Genomic DNA, 19,971 nt, shown 5'->3' on the forward strand with positions numbered 1-19,971 from the left:
AGGGTTGTATTCAAGGTCGCCCAGCCGGCAAGGAGCAGCGCTGGGGCTCGATCTCCTTGTTCTGCCGTCCCTGGTCCCTTCCAAGAGGCTGCAGCTGCCATCTGGAACACCCGCCGGCACAGCACAAGTTACAAATCTCTAGAAGCAATCAGACTGATGATATTTAAATACTCGGCTATTTGAAAAATATAACAACAAGCAGTTGAGAATAAATGCCAAACCTCTAACTGGTTAGGAACACCACCCGGGGGCACAGAGATTTGTCGGCGTGACTGATGCATCCCACTTAAATGCAACATACAGACACTTGCGCACAAGAAAGGCAGGCTGTGGGCCGCGACAGCGGGGCACGCAGGAGGGCTGCCTGGGTTAGAAGGCGCCGCTTGCACCCGAACCCACTCGTTCTCCACTGCATCCCTCCACTGGAGGACCTGTTACTTCTGTTTGATTGATGAGAAGCCAAGGCCCAGAGAAGCTTGTGACTTATCCAGGGTTGCACAGTGAGCGAGTGCCTGCATGGGATTTTAACCCAGAACTGTCTTACTCTACAATCTCAGCTCTATTCTCTGCACCTCTCTGCTGCCCACACTATCTTTGCTGCCTGGAAGGGACAGGGTTACGTGTCTGGGGCCCTGAGAATTTAAGCCTGTTCATTGGGACTTGCTGGGTCACCTGTCCACCTCTGCCCATCACTCTTCTCTGAGTGCCTCGTCTGACCAGGTCCCTGTGCCAGGCATAAGGATTCTGAGGTGGTCTTCTTGAATGGCCCTTTCCTGCAGGTCTATACTGTCCGATAGGGGAAACCAAGCCAGAAACAGATAACCTCCATCCATAATCTTTCTGAAGGGCCACCTCACCCAGCCTGAGGGCAGGGGAGGTGTTGGGCTGGCTTCATGGGGGCACCTGATGCTTTCCAGAGTCTGATGATGCAGCAGGAATCTGCCAGCCACCAGGAGAGGAAAGAAAGGGGAAGGAGTGAGGTGTGAGGTCCAGGGTCCCTCACACCAACCAGGGCACTTAATTATTTTTTATCTGACATACATATTGGGGCTCCACTTAGGGTTTCATTTAAGCAATCAGATCCTTGGCCAGAAACAAGGTAGAAAACCGCTGTCTTAAGACACATTCCCAATCTGTTGGCCTGAAGGAGTGTTTTATATAATATTGGCTTATTGGCCTAGGATAACTTGAGTCATCTATTCTTTCTGTCTTCTCACGTAAAAGCTCTATCATAAATGGCTAATCTACTCCTTTACATTATCTGATATGAGCCAGACACCATCCTAGGTGTTATAGATATAGAAAAAAGATAAATCTCTCACCCTGTCTGCATACTTCTACCTTGCTGAAGCCTCCTCATTGCTTTTGGAGTGATTTTTCTAAGAAGCAAATCAGACGACAGTCATGTTGCTGCTCAAAATGTTCAGTGTCTCTCTATTGCCTAAAGTATTACTGCTCAAAGTAGCTCGAGCCAGAGTAGTGGCATCGGCATGATCTGGAGTTTGCTAGAATTCAGAATCGCAGGCTCCACCTCAGACCCGTTCAATGAGAACCTGCAGTTAGGTCCCCAGGTGATTCCTATGATATTGGGATCTGAGAAGCACAGGAGTGTAAGATGTCAGCACCGCCCCTCACATCCTGATACCTGCTGGTACCTGTGTCATCTCCACCCCATTTTCTCAAAAACACTGGACTCAATGCCAGTCTTCCCTGCCCACCCATCCCCTCCCACTTCCAAGCCTTCGTACACATGGCACACATGGGGCCTTCTATCCAGGCTACCCTTCCCCTGCTGGCTGCCAGCTGCAATGCCCTCCTTTCATGGAAGCCAGACTTAAAGCCTCCCGGAGCATCCTCAGATCGCTTCTCCTCTCTTACCTGCAGCCTGACTCTCCTACTTGTGGCCCCATCACTTCCCCACCCAGCCCAGTGCCTGCGTGTCTGCTAGTGGGCTCAGTGTGCTGGAATCTGTGTTTGTCACTTAGGCGAGTATCTGTCTCCTTCAGGGCTTCCCTGATAGCTCAGTTGGTAAAGAATCTGCCTGCAATGCAGGAGACCCTGCTTCGATTCCTGGGTTGGGAAGATCCTCTGGAGAAGGGATAGGCTACCCACCCCAGTATTCTGACCTAGAGAATTCCATGGACTGTATAGTCCATGGGGTTGCAAAGAGTCGGACACGACTGAGCAACTTTCACTTCACTTCACTTTCACCTCACTTCACTTCACTGTCTCTTTCAAAAGACAATGAGTCCTGGAGGCAAAGGCTGGTCCTTTTCCTTCTTTATAGCCAACCATGCTATCCCTGGTTTCCCTGGTGGCTCAGACGGTAATGAATCCGCCTGCAATGCAGGAGATGCGGGTTTGATCCCTGGTTGGGAAGATCCTCTGAAGAAGGGAATGGCAACCCACTTCAGTATTCTTGCCTGGAGAACTCCATGGACAGAGGATCCTGGCGGGCTACAGTCCACGGGGTTGCAAAGAGTCAGACACAACTGAGAGACTAACACTAATCTATTACCCCATCCCTGTGCTACCACTCACTGGGAATGCAGTCAGGATTCAGTCTGCTCTGAGGAGCACCCAGTCTGGTGGGCCAGCCTGGCTTTCAAAGTAACGAGTTCAAGTTCTTAACACAGGTTTGTGATAACGGATGTGATGTTTACTGAGCTGAACCATTATCAAGGTCGATGGAGCCAGGCAGCTTTAGTCTTTAGGCATGTGGTTACAGGCTCCTTCTCCCCTCTCTTTCCCAACAGACTTTCTCACTGTCCCCTGAGGGAGTACTCATGGCCTCAGAAGTGAGTCATCAGGAGGCTGAGTCACGTGTGTGAACCATTTCCCCATGAGAGGGGTCCCCTCAGCCTGGCCTCAGTCTTCTCACAGGCCTTGCATGGGTGCTAGGAAGTGACATGCAGCCAGGCCTGGGAAAGGACAATGCTTCTTTATTTTGAAGGAAAAGTAGGTGGCCAACTCCCGTTACTCCCATCCCATGCACTCTGGATCTAGTTAATGAATTAAAATCCTCAGTAACAGGCATGAGGACTAATACATTAAAGTGATACATTCATGAATGTATCCATGAGACAGTTACAGAACACCTAACTTGTGGCTAGCCATTGAGGTAGATGTCTGAGGTACAAAGATCAGTGACTTTTAGTCCCTGCCGTCAGCGGGGGTCATTTTTCCAATCCACAGGAGACAGGTGGAGGGTCTGGACAACTGGAATCTAGTGCTTACTGGCCCACTAAGCCACCTTACCTCTCAAAGCCTCATTGTCCTCATCTGTAATAGGGGGGTTCCAATCCCTATGCTCTCTCACAAACTTGAAAACTCACAAATCAAAAGTCTTGGTAAATTGTGAAGTGCTGTACTAACTGTGCAACGTTACCAAGGCAGGCGGTATTAGTGGCCAACCCCAAGACCCTTTTTTTTCCCCAGGCTAACGCAAGCCCAGTTTCGTTTGGGAAAGCCACATGCTCAGCCCTAAACAACAAACCATGATGTGGCTAAGGCCATCAAGATAAGCCTGTTTTCTCTTTGCCATTTCCCAGCCTCCCTTGCAGCTAATGATAATCATGTGACCCACTTCTAGCCAATCAGATGGAAAAGGAAGTCCACTGGCAGAGGGAGGTTTGGGGAGGGTTGCACGTGACACCACTTAGATCCCAGTTCTCATCTTAAATGTGTGATAGCACGTATGCTCTGGAGGCCACCTTGGGACCATGAAGTGACAGGTATGAGGACTAAAAATCACCTTGAAAGGATGGTGGAGAGGACCCACTTTCCTCTCTCCCACCCCACAAACCTGGGGCACCCACCCCACTCAAGGCCCCATCCTCTCTCTCCTGCACGGTGGTACAGCCTCTAACAAGATGCTGTCTGATGATAAACTCTGGGAGTCAAGCTGCTAAGATGGAAAATCACGGGGAGGTGCTGACCCTGAGCACAGTCATGGTCCCTACCGGGAAAGTCTTCAGAGCAGAGAAGAAGGAGGGCCCAGCCGGAGTGGGACTAGTTTGCATGCTAAGTTGATGTAGTCATGTCCAGCCCTTTGCGACCCTATCAACTATAGCCACCAGGCTCCTCTGTCCATGGGATTCTCTAGCCAAGAATACTGGAGTGGGTTGCCATGCCCTCCTCCAGGGGATCTTCCAGACCCAAGAATCGAACCCACGTCTCTTGCATTGGCAGGCAGGTTCTTTATCCTTAGCGCCACCTGGGACTTGGACATCAGCAAAAGCTGGGGAAAGGACTAGAATCACCCCCTCATCTCTGCATCACACCTGCACAATGTCCCAAAGACGGGATCACGCCTGCTCCTCTCACAGTTCTCAGCTCAATAAAGACTAAATAATCATAAAGATCATGTGTGTCTATGAATGAGGCACAGTTCATGGCTTCATGTAGTTGTACCAACAGCCCATATGTTACAGATGAGGAAACCAGAAGTGTAGAGAGGTGACGTGGCTTGCCCAAGGTCACACACATATAAGTCAGTGCCATGCAGGTCAGTCTTCCTCATGGTCCAGGCTTATGCTGTCCAATATGGTAGCCGAGAGCCACGTGCAGCACGTTACCTTTAAATTTCTAATCCAAAATGAGGTAAAAGTCAGTCCTTTGGTCACCCTGGCCATATTTCAAAAGTACAACAGCCACATGTGGATAGCGGCTCCTAGACGGGGAGTGACAGGGAGTTCTAGAGACTGGTCCAATAGAGTCATTCACAGATCCCTGCCTGGGGAGCACAGGCCTGCACAGTGACCCAAGCGTGGAGCTGGGCCCACGAGGAAGGAGAAAGGAGCCGGGAGAACCTCGTTGGAGAGCAGAGGACATGCCGGTCATGGTGCAGAGGGCCTGACATCTGCTGGCTCATTTACCCATCCCACCAACTCCACACCAGTGCCATTTATTAACCTCAAGTGACAGAAAAAGAAACCGAAGCTCAGGAACGTGAGAAGACCTGTCCAAGGCCACACACCTAGGAAATGCTGGAGCTGGGCCCCGGGGCCCTGGATCGGACTCCAAATCCAGACCCCCTGCCTCGCCTTCTCTCCTCCAGGAGTCAGCTCTGGAGCCCCTTCCTTTCCCCTTCTTGTCTGAAGGGACGCCAAAGGGAAGAGATGAATCTTTCCAGCAAGGAGGGCCAAATTCCAGTAGGGGTATGGGGGGGGCTGTCGCCCACACAGGCCCAGAGGGAGGTAACCCCCCTTTCAGGGTAGCTCCCACGGTCTCCCTGGACCGAAGACCAGGTCACAGGGCAGACTTATTCTTCCCTGAGCCTCCTTTCCCAGGCCGGGCTGCTGCTCTCAGAGACCTCAGTAAATCAGGCCCCAGTCACCCTGCAGACTCCAGACCAGGGGTGGGGGAGATCCTGCAGCAAGAAGATCAAGCTTCTCAGGCTCTCCCAGGAGCCTGCGGGAGCTTCAAAGGCCGGGGCTTGATTTATGAGGCTGCCAGCGGCTCCAGGCTGCCCCAGAGCAGGGCCTACACCAGCTCCAAGCTGTGCATTAGCCCAGAGATGGGTGGGTCAGAGGATCTGAGCCCGGAGCCAGCTCGGGGCTACATCTATTCCCTCTCCAACTGCAGCAGGAGGGCTTAGAGCCAGCCACGCCTGGTGGGAGGCGAGTCATCTCCAGGATCTTGGATCAGCCAGGGCACTGTTGGTCCAGTCTGACGGGGGATGGGAGAGCAGTAAGGAAGCAGGGCCAGGCCACTCTTGGGAAAACGGGCTCCGGGCTGCAGTGAAGAAGCTCCCGACAGCTGCAGCCCTAGAGCCAACCTTCAGTCCTGCTGGCAGCCCTTCCAGGGAGCCAGGACTGTCCCCTTTTCACAGGAGGACGTGAAGGCCCAGGGAGGTCAGGTGAGGTGCCCAGGACAGAACGGGAACCGAGCTCCAGTACCAGCGCCTGCTTGTCACACCCTGCCTCCCTGGGCAGCACCCCGCACTCAGCAAGTCTTTCTCAACCAACAAAAATAAAACTTACAACTTCTATCTTTAAGAGGAAGTATACATTCCTTTACACTCTTTCGAGCTCTTTCATAAACTAGGATGAGTGATGAGAGGAGGCCGTTATTATCCAGCCTTGGGAAGTTTATAAAACAAGACAAGTTGCCTTGCCAGGGCCGACATCCGGGCTGCAATCTGCCAGGAGAGCTATGGGCCTGGCGACCTCTGGAGTTTTCTTCCTGCCTGAGGCTGGTCTTCCTGATGGGAGGGGTGCAAACTGCTCCTCACTGCTCCCTGAAGCTGTAACTTCCCAGGGTCAAGCAATTCTAGTCCTGCTTGCTATTTAAAGACATCTACCTAGGAGGTACCAGAAAATATCCACTTACGACAATTTATTTCAGTATTCTGGCGAAGTATCTTTATCTGACTTGCAGAAGCTCAGAGGGGCCCCAGCTGGCAATATTTGCTTCTCACCTGCTATGCTCCCATCACAGTAGCTAGCCTCTAAGGTGGGCCAGCCTGGGTCTCACCCAGAGACGGCGTATGAAGTGCCCTGTGAGTGCCATCTCTGCTCCTCTACCAGATGTTGCCAGGGAAACCATGCACATGCTAGAGGTTACAAGTGTGGATTTAGAGTCAGAGCCTGGATCTGGATCCCAGCATTGCTTCTTCCCAGCTGTGTGACTTTCCGCAGGGGACATGACCTCTCTGGGTCTCCGTTTCTACTCTTCAAAGTGGGGGGTACAGCCTTCCTACTCAGAGACCTACTGTGACGAGGACCATCCCCGGGAGGCACCCAGCACCAGACTGGCTTGTGGGAAGAAATCAACACGCCGTTTATGGTCACGACCACCCTGTTTTCCCTGGGGACCAGCCCAGGGCTGACCCGGAGTCCACAGTCACTAAGAAAGGCCTGCCAACGCAACGAGAAGATGAACTGGGAGGATGCACCGCCAAAGTGCTGGGGAAAACTTCTGGTGCTGTTGATGCCGGGGAGGTTCCCAGATGGAGCTCGTCAATACTGACTTCCAGTGCAATGGGCGCCAGCCCCTGGGAGCCCCCTCCTCCTCCACGGCTTTGGGATCTCTTGCCTTTGGGTTTGGGATCCGCCCTTCCTCTGTTGAGTCTCAGACCTCCCCTGTGCTCGGTTTTTTTAGCAAAGCAGCTGTTTGGAAGGCACCCAGGGCAGCCGCTCTTGGGGACGTGCAACCCCCCGCCCCCAAGGCGAGGATGCCAGAAGGACAAACCCAGCCAAACATATGGATCCTGGGCCCTGTAAAGCCAACAGCTGGGCCACTGGCTGGCTTCTCCTCTGTTCCCTGGAATATCTTGGCAGGGAGAAGACATGGTCTCAGCAACTTATAGGAAATTTCCCAGGGTATCCCAGTCTCTAAGGGAACAATTTGTTCCTTTCTCACACATTTAATTTTTTTTTTTCTTTTGGAAGACCAATTCTAAGATGCACACACACACATACTCTTTTAATTTGTTCCTGGGTATGCTTAAATACAATTTCAGTGACAAATCTAATATTAGCAATTATTAGTATTTGTTTAGTACATGCTAAGTAAAGAATAAGGGCTTTCCTATTGGCTCAAGTGGCAAAAAAAATCTACCAGTAAAGCAGGAGACCTGAGTTCAATCCTTGGGTCAGGCAAGATCCCCTGGAGAAGGGAATGGCTACCTACTCCAGTATTCTTGCCTGGAGATCCCCATGGAGCCTGGCGGGCTACAGTCCATGGGGTTGCAAGGAGTCAGACACGACTGAGCAACTGACACTAGACAAAGAGTAACTCATCATCTCATAGAGTCCTCACAGTGATTCTTGAAACAGGGCTCTAAGTATTCCCATTTTACAGATGAGGAAACTGAGGTGGGCTGGCATGTGAAGGGCAGGCTGCGTCACCGGCACAGGTCTAGAGGCCTGGAGCCCCATCAGTACCTTGTGCTGCCTTCTCCAGCCATGCTGAAGGAGTTAACCGGTTGGAGAGATGTTCTCTCCTTCGGGCATGTCAGGTTGACTAAGACAGCATGTCTTTCACCGCTGGAGTCCACGACCCTGGAGGCCCGGAAAGCAGCTCCAAGTTGAATTTTCTAGCATAAACTACCTGCTGACTTTCCAGTGCAGCTAAGCACCTACCAGCTGTTCCCTTCTCTGGGTCCAGGCTCCGAGGAACCAAGACTCAAAGTTCAGCCTGCTTCCTCCAGCACAGACACTCAGAAACTGAAATTTCCCACATTTTCACCACACAAAAGTCAGGTTGTATTTTTGTCCTCTTTGAAATATGCCAAAGGAATTTCTCCTTCCTTCCTCCTGAACTTTCTCCAAAAATAAATAGTAAAAGTGAACGCCATTTTGCCCTGTAAGCTGAGAATAGAAAAATCAACACTCTGCGTGGCATTTCCAAGACATTACAGGACAGTGAATGTGTGGATCTGGCTCAACACCGTTTGGCAACTTCTCACCCAGAAACTCCTCACTGGGCTTACATGACAAGTTCCTTTGCCTTTCAAATCTGACATAAAACACGAAGAGGCTTTCATGAATGAACGCCGCCTGGACTGAAATTATGAGTTAGCAGACCAACCACAAGCAAATTAAACCTCAATTTATGCAGATAACTTAGTGAAACCAAGAAGACAGTGACCCAAGGTAGGCTGAATTGGTAGCTACAGGCTGAGCCCAGAGAAGAAGGGAGGTGTTTATCCTATAACTGATGAAGGCTGCAAAGTACCAAGCATGATGACCAAGACTCAGGGTTTATTCTCAACTCACAGGATCCACTGTCCTCAGGGTTGTCTGCCGTCCTTCTGGGCTGCCCAGACCCCTGGGTCTGCACTTTCCAAAGCCTCCGTGTGGGTTTCCCACAACTCTCCTACCCTCCCTGGCTCAGTGAGAGTCATCTTTCACATATACTGTTTGATCACATCACTCCTTGCTCTGCTCATCTCTTGTGATTCCCCTCTCTCCTCAAAGCCAAACATGGTTCTGCCCCCAGGACCCTTCACCTGGCCTCTCACTCCTGGCAGCCTCCTCCCCCAACTGCTCATCACTCCCTAGGAATTTGCTTCAAGCAAGGCACCTAGCTGTGTGCTGTCCTCCACTCCGCACAGCCAGAGGACCTCCAGGTAGGAAGCAGGGTCCTGGCTACCGTCACCTCTGGACAGGTGTCCTGGGAGCAGTCACTCTGCAGGTGAGCCGCTGGACAGTCATCTCAAAGTTGCCCCCACCCCTCTAGGAATGAGGAGCTCTCTCACTCCCATTAGTGACAGAAGCAGAAAGAGGCATTAACTGGCTTGTGGACTGCTGCCTGCATTCATCCCCATCTCTCCCAGTTCCAGCTGTGCTGCGATGGGCAAGTGACAGGTGGGTCCCCTCTGGGGTTCAGATGCTCCATCTACAAAATGCAGTTAACAAGTCATATCTTGTAGCCATTGAAAAACATTATGAAGCCCATCCTTATCATCTCCAGGCAATTTCAGCATGAAAAGAATGTGGTATTCCAGCTAGAAAGACCTGGTTTTTAATCCCAGCTCCAAAACTTGGGAAATGAGTGAACTTCTCTGACCTTCACTTTCCCCATCCTTAAACGGAGATTAAAAACTCTCCCTCAAAGGATAACTGTTTGGATTGAATTAGATGATATAGATAAAAAATAGTTTATTAAACTGTTTAATTTGTATAATATAAGCAGATCACCATGATGGTGTGATCATTCACCTAGAGCCAGACATCCTGGAATGTGAAGTCAAGTGGGCCTTAGGAAGCATCACTATGAACAAAGCTAGTAGAGGTGATGAAATTCCAGTTGAGCTATTTCAAATCCTGAAAGATGATGTTGTGAAAGTGATGCACTCAATATGCCAGCAAATTTGGAAAACTCAGTAGTGGCCACAGGACTGGAAAAGGTCAGTTTTCATTCCAATCCCAAAGAAAGGCAATGTCAAAGAATGTTCAAACTACCACACAATTGTACTCATCTCACAAACTACTTAAGTAATACTCAAAATTCTCCAAGCCAGGCTTCAACAGTATGTGAACCGAGAACTTCCAGATGTTAAAGCTGGATTTAGAAAAGGTAGAGGAACCAGAGATCAAATTCCCAACATTCGCTGGATCATCGGAAAAGCGAGACTGCCACTTATACCCCTTTCCTGAGCCCCAGTTTCCTTGTCTGTAAAATGGGGATGACAGTTTCTGTGAGCAATGCTTAACTCTTACAGTTTTTATGAGCATTGAATGACATAAAGATATAACAGATCAGCAACTAGGACACAGTAAGCAGTTATTTTGCACTTTTCACAACTTTAGTCTAAAAGCGCATCACCCTAAGCTCCCTGACCCCCTCCGGCAAAGCACTGACATCTAGTGGCAGAGCAGAGTAACTGCAGGTGTGAGTACCCAAAGTTCCAGACCCTTCCTGTGACGCACACACCTCATTTCAGGGGTTGCACCGGTTACAAGCAAGTCAGCCAGGATCTGCCTCAGGTCTTCCAAGCACTTAGATACTTATCAACAGATTTTATCCCCACCCCAAGATTTGAAGATGAGTAAGTCAGTGACAAAGGGAGAATGGAGAGACAGTGGTGGAGCAGGGATAAGACCCCTCCTAGACAGGAAACTCCTGGAGGTCAGGGTCTTGCCCACCACATCCCTGTACCTAGGACACTGCTTGAAACACAGCAAGTGCTCAGTTAGAATCTTTAGAAGAAATGACAACCATAGGAAACCCCAGTCCCTTCCAAGCTCAGAAGTCCACATGGTGAAGAGGCTTTGCTTCAGGTGACACGGCGACAAACTGCTGCAGGAATAAGCTTACCGGGACTTCCCTGCTGGTCCAGTGGCTAAGACACTGTGCTCTCAATGCAGGGGGCCCGGGTTCAATCCCTGGTCGGGAAAGTAGACCTCACAGGCCCCAATGAGGACCCGGTACAGCCAAATAAATAAATAAAAGTAATAAAAAATTTACGAGGAAGCTCCTCCCCACCTCCTCTCAACGTGTGTGCACTAATGCCCCTAATCTTCTACTCCTTTTAACTGAAAAAAGATTCTACCTGGGCCCTCTGAAAGGGGTAGAAAGTGGTCCAGGACCATATTATATTTACTTTTTAAAAAAATTACAGAACTACATTATAAACCAATGCTGCTGCTGCTGCTGCTAAGTCGCTTCAGTTGTGTCCGACTCTGTGCGACCCCATAGATGGCAGCCCACCAGGCTCCCCCGCCTGGGATTCTCCAGGCAAGAACACTGGAGTGGGTTGCCATTTCCTTCTCCAATGCATGAAAGTGAAAAGTGAAAGTGAAGTTGCTCAGTCTTGTCCGACTCTCAGCAACCCCATGGACTGCAGCCTACCAAGCTCCTTCATCCATGGGATTTTCCAGGCAAGAGTACTGGAGTGGGGTGCCATTGCCTTCTCCAAAACCAATGCTAATGTCCCTCAAAATTCATAGTTTGCAACCAGTGTGATGGAATTAGGTGATGGGGCCTCTGGGAGGTGATCAGGTCATGAATGGGGGTGGTGTCCTTACAAAAGAGATCTCAGCTCCCTCACCCCTTCTGCCACGAAAGGTTAGACTGAAAAGAAGGCTGTCTACGAACCAGGAAGTGGGCTCTCCCCAGACGCTGGGTCTGCCAGCGCTCTGACTTTGGAAATTATACCAGCTTCCATAACTCTGAGAAATAAAATTTCTGTTTATAAACTACCTAGTCTATGGTGTTTTGTTGAAGTGGCCGGAGCTGACCAAGCCAGACCAAAATGGGAACACACATTGACAGCAGTTCCATGGGATGAGGGGCTGAGAAGGAGCCCCCAGGACTTAGAAGGCAGTATCACGTTCTGCTGCTTAAGCTAGCTGTGAGGACATGAGGGTTTATCATTATTCTTTAAACCACACACATTTATTATAAATACTCTTCACTATGAAAGAGTATTATTACTGAAAAATTTCATAGAAAATATTGTAAAAGAAGCATAGGAGAAGCTATTGTCTGTAAGGGCAGTGGAGGGAATGCAGAGAAGGCAGGCTTTACGTAGTTTTGCTGTGGACTTGCTGTGTCTTGCAACATCTCAGAAATGTAAGTGGAGGTTCTGAGTTCTTCTGAAATGATTTCTGCTTCTTCGACTGTGTCCTGACCTTGGCATACTGCAGTGTTGGCACCCAGGGTCATGGCTTTCCAACTCCTATGCTGGCTTGACTTTGAAACTTTGACCAATGGTAGCAGAAGTTGAGAAACAACTTCATCCCAGAGGGACACAGGGATCCCAACCAGGTGCCTTCACTTCCCTGGTCTCCCTGTATTAAATTGAATAAACTGTAGTTCTCACCTCACTTTCCTCCAGGGTTGATGTGAGCAGGAAATGAGAACGTGCAAATGAAGGTGCTTTGTAAACCAGAAAACGGTATAACCATAGGATGATCATTGCTGCAACTACTCCTGGCAGAGAAGTAGTCAAAAGATGACATAAAGGGCCCTCCAAATGTGAGGCATTTGTGTTATGACTGGGCATAACACTCAGCCAAGGTTTTCTGGCACAGAATCAAGTTCTCATACCACCCCAGCCAAAACAGGTGGAAAGACCCTTAGCAGCTGTCTTCTAGCTCCATAAGATTGATGATGGAAGCGCCATGGCTATGAACTGGACTCCAGGGTCAGACCATGTATGTTCAAATCCGAGGACCACCACTTACTAGCTGAACAAAGGCTGACTTTAGGCAAGCTATGGCACCTCTCCAAGACTCAGTCATTTCTCTTACGTGTAAAATGGGGGAAGTAATAGAAAACTCATAAAGTTCTTATGAGGATTAAATGAGTTAGTCTGGAAAGTTCTTGAAACAGTGCCTAGTACAGAACAAGCCCATATTAGTATGTTGTTGCTGTTATTCAGTAGCTCATTAGTGTCCAACTCTTTGCGACTCCATGGACTGCAGCATGCCAGGCTGCCCGGTCCATCACCAATTCCCGGAGCTTACTTAAACTCAGGTCCATAGAGTCGGTGATGCCATCCAACCATCTCATCCTCTGTCATCCCCTTTTCCTCCTACCTTCAATCTTTCCCAGCATCAGGGTCTTTTCCAATGAGTCAGTTCTTCGCATCAGGTGGCCAAAGTATTAGAGTTTCAGCTTCAGCGTCAGTCCTTCCAAAGAATATTCAGGACTGATTTCCTTTAGGATGGACTGGTTGGATCTCCTTGCGGTCCAAGGGACTCTCCTGAGTTTTCTCCGGCACTACAGTTCAAATGCATTAAATCTCCAGTGCTCAGCCTTCTTTATGGTTCAACACTCACATCCATACATGACTACTGAAAAAACCATTGCGTTGACTATACTGACCTTTGTCGGCAAAGTAATGTCTTTGCTTTTTAATATGCTGTCTAGGCTGGTCATAGCTTTTCTTCCAAGGAGCAAGCATCTTTTAATTTCATGGCTGCAGTTACTATCTGCAGTGATTTTGGAGCCCAGGAATATAGTCTCTCACTGTTTTCATTGTTTCCCCATCCATTTGCCATGAAGTGATGGAAATTCATGCCATGATATTAGTTTATTGAATGTTGAGTTTTAAGCCAGCTTTTTCACTCTCCTCTTTCACCTTCATCAAGAAGCTCTTTAGTTCCTCTTCACTTTCTGCCATAAGGGTGGTGTCATCTGCATATCTGAGGTTATTGATATTTCTCCCATCAGTCTTGATTCTACCTTGTACTTCATCCAGCCTGGCATTTCGAATGCTGTACTCTGCATATAAGTTAAATAAGCAGGGTGACAATATACAGTCTTGACGTACTTCTTTTCCAATTTTGAACCAGTCTGTTGTTCATGTCCAGTTCTAACTGTTGCTTCTTGACCTCTATAGAAATTTTGCAGGGTGCAGGTAATGTGGTCTGGTGGTCCCATCTCTTGAAGAATTTCTCACAATTTGCTGTGATCTACACAGTCAACGTCTTTAGTGTAGTTAATGAAGCAGAAGTAGATGCTACAACCTCTGCTTAGTATGCTACAACCTCCATTTTCTGTGGGGGAAAATATTAAACAGAAGAAACAGGCCAACAGCTGCTGTCATTAATTGGAAACCTGGGTTAGATACTTGGAGATACTTCCTTTCGAGGATGCATGGCACTCGTGAAATGTGGGGGATGCCTACCTGGCACCTTCTTAGCCAACCATGAGTTGTTGAGTTGGTGACCTTTTTAGCAAAGCTAAGGCTCCAACACTCTTTGAAAACACTAGCAATAGGAGCCAGGATTCAGAAGAAGCCAGAATCTGATCAGGGAAATGGTGGGTATAAGCTGATATCAGTGGTCACCGGAGTTGCCTGCCAAGTGGACCTGTGCATGTTTCTGGGGCGCGTGGTGAGGGTTCAAGGAAACACACGTGAGAAACAGGTAGGTGGTCCCTGGCACACAGTAAGCACCATGGTCACTGCTACTTCTTCTGTCTGTCCATCTGCCCACCCACCCACCCAGCCCCAAGGGAGCCTTTGAAAGCAGTACCGTCCAGAAGAAATTCCTGTCAAGATCCATGTTCTGTATCTGCACTGTCCATATGTCTAACCAGTCACATTTGGCTGCAGAGATCTGCCAAGGTGACCAGTGTGACTGAGCAACTGAGGTTTGAATCTAACTTTTTTCTCAAGTATTCTCATGGCTTTTAAAAAAGGCTATTTAATTTTAATTAATTTAAATAGCCTCCTGTGATGGATAGCTACTATATTGGACATCACGGCATGTCGCCATGTCACTTCTTGGCTTCACATCTCTCCAGGTCTCCAGTTCCTCTGACACGCATCCAAGGTCCAGCAGAGCCTCCAGAGGAGGGGTGCTGTCCGTGTACATCCTGCCTGGCCACCGACATTCCATACCATTACCTGCAGATACTGGTGTGTGCCTTTGTTCCTTTGTCTTGGATGCCCTTCCTGCCTTGTCTGCCCAGTAATCTCTTCAGAAGCTTTCCCCTCCCACCCAAGCAGTCAAGAGCACCACCTCTGGCTCCCACAGCTTCCAGGGCCTCTCCTTATCCTGGTATTTACACGGTACAGTTGTACCTGCCTGGTTACAGGCCCCTCTCCCTTTCTAGCTACTCCCCTGAGAGTCCACCAGGGACACGCTGCAGGCATTTTTGCATCCCGGGGCCCTGCACAAGGCGTGGCTATGGCTGGTGCCTGGAGGCGGGGCACAGAGATGGAGAAGACACAGTCCATCCTTGTGGTCCCACCAGGCTTCCCTTCTAGGAGGAAACATCAACCTCCACCAAGGTCCTTCCACTTCCCAAGGCTGGTCTTCTTAGCATCCCCTGCATATACCACTGTTATTTCATCAGTCCAAAGGCACCAGCAGTTGTAAGGACATCATCAATTCAGTGGTAGCCTTTTTGAGAAAAAGAAAAAAAAGCACAATGTGTCTAAATGACACTTTGATTATAAGACACCTTCTGCTTTCAGAAATGTCAAAATGTAAAGGGAAAACACGGCCTCAAGGAAAGCGAGGCAAATGTGAGTTGGCCTCTTGGGAGAGTCCCCTTTAGAGCATCATTCACCATGGTAGCTGGAGGGCCCCTTTCTCAGCACCTCAGTCTTCTTCCTACGGCTTTCTGATCAGGCCCCTGGCACAGGAAGATTACAAAATGTCCTCTGCTTCCTTGCATGGATCGAACAGATCTGAATGATTATTTTTCTGATTATAGAAACAATGCATGGTTATTGTACAAAATTCTTTTCCATCTCAGGGGCTGTGCATTAGTTGTTTCCCCTTCCTAGAACACCCTGGCCCAGATTTCATCTCGGGGCTTCTTATTTTTCAGGTCTCATTAAGCGGCCTCTCTATAGAGCCGCCTTCACCCCTGCTAAGTTTGGTCTTATCCTCCCCCAGTCAGTTTCTCTCACATTAATGATCTCATTTTCTTCCCAGCACTCATCAGCACTAGGAATTAATTGTGTACTTGTTGATTCTGTCTCTTCCCAACAACCCTGTAAGTTATTCCAAAGGGAGGATGTTTTTCTAGCAGGTACTTAAGTAATTTTTGTGAGTAACTTAAAACACAGAAAAGCATTAAAGGAAATCATAAAGACCCTTGTGTCCCCACTACTCACAGAATCACAATTAATACCTTTCTGGGTGTTTTCTGCATGTGTGTGTGGTCACACACTTTTTTTTTTAAGATGCAGTCTATTTATATTGCTTTCTAATCTGCTTTCCCCTCTCTACTTACAATATCATGGATACCTTTCACATCCATATGCCTGGATGGCCACCCCTGTTTCTAAAGGGGACATGCCATTTCCCTGTATGGAGTGACCCTACTGGATTTAACCAGCCCTTGCAGATAGCTTTGAGCTTGTCCCCATCCTTTGGTTATGACAGACAGTGCTGCAAAGGAGCATCTTTGTACAAATATCTTTGCTTATGTCCATTCAAGTGTTACTATTGGGCCAAGCAGTATGAACTTACTATCGGACTTTGGGTAGATAGTAAGAATGGAACCCTTTTTCAGGCGAGGAATCCCACTGTGCACAAGAACTCTACAAGGTTCAGAGGGGGCTGAGAAAGAGACTGGCTTCCCTCCATCCTTTGGGCAACTCCTGTCTACTTGGAGAGATTTATAAAGCCCCCCACGGCTTTAGTACCCCTGCAAAGGCCTGAAGCCCCACTTTGATAGCCCCGCAGCCCCGCTTTGATAGCCCCGCAGAGCTAGTAGTCGTGCCATTTCAGGCTTGGTTGTACCAGTGTTATGGTAGACACTTTTTTTTTTTTAATTGACTATCTTGGGAGGCTGAACTACCTTGAAAGGTTGTCTCTTGAAATAAATATACATTCACATGCCAGTGAAGTGCAATTTATAATTAAATTTTGTAATGATACCTAACTGAACCCACAATTTAATACAGCACAGGTGTGAGCCTCTAACTAACCCCAATTTCAGTTCAAAAGGGGGAAATCACTATTTTCTCCCTCTCAACATATTTAATAACTAGTGTAAAACCAATGAACAGAATTTGGTTTCATTTGGAACTCTCATTTCTGTCATCGCTTCCCTACAATTCATGTCACCTGTGTCCCCCACAAATCCAGTCTGTCATTGGGTAAAACCCTCCAGATTGGAAGCCCGGGACAAAGGATGTGTGACAACATGGACTTCACCATCCTCTGGGGTTCACAGCCTCAAACTCTGATTCTGCCCCGGCCCCTCCCAGCTCTGGCCTCGGCTGCCTTCACTGCAGTCAGATAGCAGAGTGGTGCTGACCCTTCATGTGTAGACAGCACAGCACAGGCTATCATCTGCATTCCACCCTTCGTGGCGCCCACTCTTCACAGTGACCTTGAGAGGTTGGCCCAGCACGGCTACTGCAGCAACCCTTATTTAAGAGAGGAGTCAGCTGGGGCTCACGGCAAAGAAGGGACATGTTCGAGGTCACATAGTAAATAGGAAAGAGAGTTGAGGCTAAAACTACCTCTTCTGACTCCTAGTTCAGAGACATTTCCGTCTGGCAGAGCTGGAGGGTCCTGTCAAGTAAGCCAGGCTGGTCAGCACCCATCTCCTGCACTCCTCTCCCAGCTAGTTTCAGCCTTTTGGTGCTGACTTAAAGGAGTTTCCAAACTTCACTTTGGCAAATGTGTATCTAAACCAGACAGGGAAAGGGCTGACCCTGGCAGTTCTCTGCAAGAGTGAGGTAATCAAGCAGCTGGCTGGTTGTGAGAACCAGCTCAGTTCTGGGCAGACTCTAGTTACCGTTATCAATTAACTGTGCGGCAATATGCTAATTGTGTTCTTTTTGGCTTACTTAGCAAAATACAGTGGAGAAGGCAATGGCACCCCACTCCAGTACTCTTGCCTGGAAAATCCCATGGATGGAGGAGCCTGGTAGGCTGCAGTCCATGGGGTTGCTGAGGGTCGGACACGACTGAGTGACTTCACTTTTACTTTTCACTTTCATGCATTGGGGAAGGAAATGGCAACCCACTCCAGTGTTCTTGCCTGGAGAATCCCAGGGATGGCGGAGCCTGGTGGGCTGCCGTCTATGGGGTCGCACAGAGTCGGACATGACTGAAGTGACTTAGCAGCAGCAGCAGCAGCAGCAAAATACAGAGTTGGCAACTTTTCTTTTGAAATTTGGCTTTTCCTTGACATTTCAAGATCTGAAAACCACTGACTTATACAACCACAATCAAGAAGTTATATTTTTTTAGAGATTACCTAGGAGAAGGCAATGGCACCCCACTCCAGTACTCTTGCCTGGAGGGTCCCATGGATGGAGGAGCCTGGTGGGCTGCAGTCCATGGGGTCTCAAAGAGTCGGACACGACTGAGCGACCTCACTTTCACTTTTTACTTTCATGCATTGGAGAAGGAAATGGCAACCTACTCCAGTATTCTTGCCTGGAGAATCCCAGGAATGGGGGAGCCTGGTGGGCTGCTGTCTATGGGGTCGTATAGAGTCGGACACGACTGAAGCGACGTAGCAGCAGCAGCAGCAGATTCTAGTCACTGTACTAACATTTCATACATGCTCTTTCTTCAAGCCTCGAGATAGCTGTATGAAGTAGGAATTACTATCCCTCTTTTAAAGACTAGGAAACAGTCCCAGAGAGGTTAAATAATGTGCCCCAAGTCACACAGCTAGCACGTGGCAAAGGCATGATTCTAACTAATCTGTCTAGCTCCAAAGTGTAGCTACTTGAAAGACGAGATAGAGGAGAAATTTCCCCAGGTATAAGTGAGCAAGGATGCTTTTGTTCACTCACTTACTCCCTCCCTCACTCCTTCATTAAACCTTTGTGGAACGCCTACCGAGAGGAAGCCAGTCTAATGGGAAGAGAATGCCTGGAGACAGGCAGTCCTGCTGGAGTTCTGGCTGTGATCCCTATCAGCTGAGTGACCAGCTGGCCCCATCTCCCAGAGCCCTGGCACCTCCAACTGCAATGTGAGAATAGAATTCCTGCTTTACTAGGCTGCTGTGAGGACCACAAGCAGATAGCATGTGAGGAGAGAGCCCAGCAGCGCCTGGCGTGTAGTAGGTGCTGGTCCCCTGCCTGTCGCTCTAGGAAAAGCCACTCACAGGTCACCAGTACTCGGGGCTTCAGGCTGGAAGAGCTCTTTGACATCATCTGTTCAACTCTCTCACTTTACAGATGGGAAAATCGAGGCTTAGACAGAGACTCTGACATGTTCAAGGTCACAGTGCAGGGTAATGGCAGAGACAGGACCAGGACTCACATCTCCTGACCCTCCCCACCCCCATCGTCTGCATTTTCTAAGACAGCAGTGACTAGCTCTGCGGTGGAGCAGCCAAGTAAACTGCAGTGTAAGTAGACTGGAGATAAATGAGAGCATTGATAGCTTGTTGTTGAATAGCTGGAAGGAAAACAGTAACTTTCTGAGCAAATATCTAAAATATACTTCCTTATTTATCCAACAAGTAAGCACATTGCTTACTCCGCGCCTGCCAGTTACCATGCTAAGCTCTTAAGAAACATGAACTCACTTAACTGTCACTCCAATCCCGGGAGGATGTGACTATTACTCTCACCTCCATCTTACAGAGGAGGACTCAGAGGCTCTGAAAAGTTAATTTTGCTCACGGTCCTGTAATTAGTAAAATGCAGAGCTGGGATTCAAACCCAAGTATTCCGGCTCGAGTCCATATCATAACAACTATGCCATGCTGCTTCTCCCCCAGAAGACTGAGCTGCTTTCTAATGTGTATACCAGAGTGTGGCTAAATATTACTTAAGAATAGCAATGCTAATCATAATAGTAATAACAGGAGAAAGGACAATACAAATAGGCATTTCCCTCTGTGATTTTTTGGGAGAACTTACTAACACCTGGCTTGCCTGGTGGCTCAGACAGTAAAGAATCTGCCTGCAATGCAGGAGATGTGGATTCTGTCCCTGGATCAGGAAGATCCCCTGGAGAAAGGAATGACTTCCCAGTCCCATTGCATGGAGAATTCCATGGACAGAGGAGCCTGGCGGGTTACAGTACATGGGATCACGAAGAGGCGGACCACTGAGTGACTAACACCTACCCAAGT

Source organism: Bubalus kerabau, chromosome 5 (assembly GCF_029407905.1).
Source record: "Bubalus kerabau isolate K-KA32 ecotype Philippines breed swamp buffalo chromosome 5, PCC_UOA_SB_1v2, whole genome shotgun sequence".
Lineage (NCBI taxonomy): Eukaryota > Metazoa > Chordata > Mammalia > Artiodactyla > Bovidae > Bubalus > Bubalus kerabau.